The 5,292-nt window shown below is 38.9% G+C and overlaps 1 long non-coding RNA gene across 1 annotated transcript; it reads right to left on the reverse strand.

Moving 5' to 3' along the window:
- Positions 1–418: 418 nt before the first annotated feature.
- Positions 419–4,420, reverse strand: LOC138237856 (uncharacterized). Its single transcript, XR_011189167.1, has 3 exons — positions 4,328–4,420; positions 1,357–1,468; positions 419–518 (listed from the first exon to the last, which is right to left on the reverse strand). It is a non-coding gene; the product is annotated as an uncharacterized lncRNA (long non-coding RNA).
- Between the last annotated feature and the right edge of the window lie 872 nt (positions 4,421–5,292).

Below are 5,292 nucleotides of genomic sequence, written 5' to 3' on the forward strand. Positions count from 1 at the left end.
CCTGCAGGCAAGACACAAATGGAGACAGTGGAGAAAAGTGAAAAAATGATAAACACTGCTCTGTCATCTTTACAGAGTTCGAGCAGTGTTGTCAACTGTGTTCACTCCCTTGCCAAGTTCACAGTCCTGCTTTGAAGCACATAAAACCACAAAAGATGCAAGCTTGGACAACAACAAGCTAATTTTATCAACACTCTTCACTCCAGCCCCCACACAAAAACAGAAAAGATGTTTCTAAAAGTAGTAGGCTACCTGTGTGGCAGTAAGCAAAAACTGAGTAACAAGTTTGGAAAACGAGCTTCAGTGCACTGTTTATGAAAGCCACAACCGTCTTGAGTTGTAAAGGCAGCATTTTAATTGCTCTGAATGTGTCTGCAATGTGTACATTTCTGAGGGCCGTGTGTCATGGACAGACCTGGGTTGGGCGTTCGGCGGCACAGGCTTGATTCCATTGGAGAAGCAGCGAGAACGCACAAGCGTGGCTTTAGTTAGCACAGGGCAATTCTCAAGGGCTTCACCTGAAGGACACAGTAGGAAAGGCATTCATGAAAAATAAAAAAAACAACTAGATCACATTTATTTTCTAACCACTTTATTTAATTTAGTGTTGCAGATAGCACGCCAGGAAGTGAGCCAGTGCTCACCACTGTACCACCAGCTGGAAGGAAAACTAAAAGATACTCCAGAAGCAGGGTTGAGAAACATTGCTTTAATACTGATCAGTTACAAATATCAGTCTCTGAAGAGGAATAATCTTACTCCCTAGCTTGCTGCCAAGTTCAGAACAAGCTGCTACTGTATTTTGCCATGACAGAGTTTGGGACAGGGGAGAAGAAATAGAGGCAGCAGAGGGCAGATGCATTGAAAAGCCAGGAATCAACAAAACAGGTGACCACACAAACACCAATAATGGGAATCTTTATCTTGATCACATCCTCAGCTCAGGGACAGGGACAGCAGAAAATCTTTTTGTTCAGCAACTGCTAATCATGCAAGACCTCTCAATGTGCCTGGTGTTTCATGCATATAGCACTGCACACGCACAACCCACTTCACCTCCTCCAGCCCTGCCAACATACTGCATGTTACTGACACAGACTACTCCCTACCAGGAGCACATGTCTTTTTCCTCACACAAGGAGGGAAATGTACTTCACTTTCCTTTACCACACCATGGACAGAAATGTTTGGAATGATTTTGGTGGAGTTAATGCAAGCCTAAATTACTCCTTTTTCTCTGGATTCAGAATTAGCTAAAGAATTCAAAATAGACTGTATACACACTGATAACTACAGTTCTCAACTCATTACTCAACCTGAAATTAATAGTCTAGAAAGTATAAATCAGGTACTCACCAATGCGTTTGGCACGTTTGGCATTTTTCTGACTTATATTCATTGTTCTAGTGAACTGCAGGTCTTTCTCAGAGGAGCCACTCAGTTGGGGAGACCGGGGATCTCTGTCCATCTGAGAGGCAGGAACAATGAAGTTCTCAGTGCTTGTTAATGCTTAATGTATGATTTCCAGAAAAACAGCAGTTTTTGTAGCAAATGCATGTTTTACTAATTTACATATTTTATCATTTCCATGTACTGTAATTGAATCTGAATATCCTTAAATATTTTATGTAGAAAGAGTGCAAGAGACATTTAAAACATGTAGATCAGTTTTAGCTACCATGTTGACAGACAGCTGATATAGTGATAATTTGTATTCAATTTCAGTACAGTTCTCAGCTCATCATCTCCACTTTCATTTCTTTGGAGAACATGAACCTGAGGACTCAAGAACAGTAGAAGCTTATGTAATCTCCTTCTCTTCCAAGGAGTCCAAACAGTAAAATCCTGTTTGCTTCAATAAAATGTCCAAATTTGGACAGTGATATCACTGGATCCAGTCTACTTACTTAACACAGTTTTCATTACAAACTATTCTGATTTGCTACTTTAAAAATGACAAGTACTAAAACTGACACTCAAGCAAAACTCCTCAAAGAGTTGTGATGTGTTATCTGTACTCAACTCAAGCATTACAATAGTAACATCGCATATTGACAGATGTAATGGAATGTATAAATCAAACACGAAAAATATGGGATTACAAACATTCAGACCTGTATAGACTGTCCTAAATCTCTTCTTAATGATTTCATAAACCAAAATGCAGCAAACTCTAAGCAGGCAGTTCTATTCTATAATTTACAACTGGAGAAACAGTAATAGGGGGCTGTACTTACTGCTAACATTATCTATTTTCTGATTTGTACTTGCAGAGTTTATAAGCAGCATGTTTATAAAAGATGAATGTTAATGCAACTCAGCTCCTTGATGATTTAAAAAAAATATTAGACATACAGATTGTAATCTGAAGAACAAAGAGAAGCCACCCCTAACTGTATATAGATCCCATTTCTAGCTGCTACTTCAAGGAGCCCAGATTGAGCCTTAAGACACCTAACTAGGAATCCTGTTGAAAGCACCCACAGCTCTCCAAAGTAACAAGCAGCCCAGGCATTTTATTGAAGCATCAATACCACAGCATTTTTCAAGAATTAATTCTCTTTTAGTTTCAAGTTGTGGCTCTTTTGCTACAAAAACTGCTTGACCCTATCTATCTACACTCCTTGGATTTTTAAAAACTAGAATATCTCTCACATCTTTCATTTTTATGGATTTACCAATCGACTGAACTATAAAAGTCTGAACATTTAATTACCTAATGTAAGTTTAGAGGTACTGTATAGTGAATACAAATGAATGCAGTATTATAAATGAGATTTTACTCCTGTTGCAAACCTTATGTATTGCTTCAATGCTGAAGGGAGTAAGCTACACACTTCTTGTTTTATACCCAAACATTTTGTTTGTAATTTTATTGTTCTAATTAACATGAAAAAATCATCATAAACACCCAGATGCCTATATTACAATCCTGTCTGGCGATTGGTATTACCTATGTGATATGTATACCGATTATTAATCTTTATTTTACATAGCAGTTTTCAGAAAACATTGTTTCTTAGGAAAGTGCACATTCAGGAGAGATCATTGTACCAAATAAATCAATATACAGAAGACAACATGCAGAATACATCATAAGATCTATGTGACTGCCAGGGTCTTAAGGTCAGATCTGAAAACAGACTACAAGGTGAGACTACTAGAAAGCCTTATCATGCACTGTTCATAATCTGGTAGAAAGGACAAAAACTTGGCAATATCAGAAGAAAAGACAGTGTGATCAGGGAATTAATTTATTGGGACCATAAAACATAAGAAGAAAAAAAGGTACTTTGAAGTCTGAAAGAAATTCAGTAGAGATACGGATTGTGCATACAGAGTATGTACTGTATTTCATGACATGGGTGACGTTTTGTAGAAGAACTGGCACAAAAGAAGAACTAGACAGAACTGGCTACTAGATGTTTAACGGGAAAGATTTATTTTCTTAATACGATGTGTGGTTCTGGTGTAAAAAAAACGTCTTACAGTTGGTGAATGAAGTAAGCACACATTCAAAAGTAACAAGACCAGTGCTCGAATTCACACCCCACTGTTTTTTTTTTATCGTTTTTGGATATGTTTGTATTTCTTATTGATAAAAATATGAATGAAGATACTGCTTGTCTTGAAAAAAACGTTTCTGTTGCTCCGATCCTCGGACAATGATGCGTTTGAGACTCCCATCTCTTACAGGCGGTCGCATCGGTTCACCACGTGCTGGAAAGCGTCGCTACACCCCCATGCCCTCCCACAAGTTTGTACAAATCTTGAACTGTACAAATTTACATCTTCATTGATATACACATCGATTTTTATCAAACGAATTCGTTGCTTTCAGGATAGTTAAACGGGAGCTCATTCTGGTGCTCTCATGCTTCTTCCTCTGCACAAAGTAGCGTGTAGAAGGGCACCGTTTGCACGACATTTTACTGAAGCTGGTCGTAACGGAAAATCGACAGATTTCCGCGGACACCCAATGTAAAAAAACAGTATTTTTTACCACTTTGGTTACACAGTGTAGAAACAAGCAGTCCAATTCAGAAAATACACTTCGCCTGATCTTTACCAAGTTGCAGGGTTGCAGATGCGCAGTAACCGCACAAAAATAAAAGACTGTCGCTGCCATGCAAGTTTTTTTTTCTGCACCATAGTTTACTGTTCTTGTGTTACACGCACGTCATATTAATTTACTTTTAAAATATTATACCAGACTATTTCTAACTAATAGAAAAATAGTGAAACACTAATGTTATACCAGATAAAGTCTCAGTGAAAGCAACTTCTCTTAAAGGGTACTGTAACTACTCCTAAAATCTATAGGTACCTTTCTGCTTTGCTGCGGTATTCCTAATCCGGGAAGGTTTTGCTGCAATAGTTTGCCACTCTCTTGACCATTACTACCGGGCGTACAATACGTTTTTTTTTTTATATATGCCCTGACGAAGAGAATGAGCTAAAGCAATAACCTATGAGAAACTACGATCATTTTAACCCCTTGAGCAATCCGTCACTCTCTCAGTAATAATGCAATTGTGAGTTCAGAGATGACGCGCTGATCGCTGCGTGGCGCTTTACAGATTGAGCACGTGACCTATATAAGACGCGATCTGCGAAAATGACGTTCAGGTTAATTGAAAACAAATGCTCCGGTGAAACAAATATTTTACCCGAAGATTAAACATTATTAATAGAAATAAAAATAAATTTGCAACTTTGGAATTTGGAAAATGCAATTCCAATTACAAAATCCGACCTCGTTCATCTTTTTTGTGGAGCTAGAGTCGCGTTTTGAGATGAAGAAGGTGGAGGAGCTGCCACTGCGGTGAATGTTTCAGTGAGGAGGAGTGGGAGATTGTTCTTCTTTGCATTGCTTCTTGACTAAAAAAAAAGTTGCAAATCTGTTATCTCGGTGTAACACTATCGATGCTCCACCCTCGTGATTATTCCCGTACTTCAGTTCCACCCCTTCGGAAACGTTAGGTTTGAGCAACTTGCTCATCAACACTGTGCTCACTCATGTCTCCCACCGCAACAGAATGACGCGTGAGGACTCCTTTGCTTTTGAGGCGAGTACGGTTGCCAGCCGACCCTTGTGACCCAGAAAGTCCCGCATTTGAACATTAAAGTGTCTCCTGTTGGAAGAGGTACTGATATTTGCAGCCCTAGCAACACTCCATGTTAAAATATGTCCCGTTAAACTCAGTTCAACCATGACCTAAGACTCCACTGTGGAAATAAGACTGAAAGAAGAAGGCACTAGCTTTCTTGGGGTCGTTTTTAATGCTTCTG

Source organism: Lepisosteus oculatus, chromosome 3, assembly GCF_040954835.1.
Source record: "Lepisosteus oculatus isolate fLepOcu1 chromosome 3, fLepOcu1.hap2, whole genome shotgun sequence".
In the NCBI taxonomy this organism is placed as follows: Eukaryota; Metazoa; Chordata; class Actinopteri; order Semionotiformes; family Lepisosteidae; genus Lepisosteus; species Lepisosteus oculatus.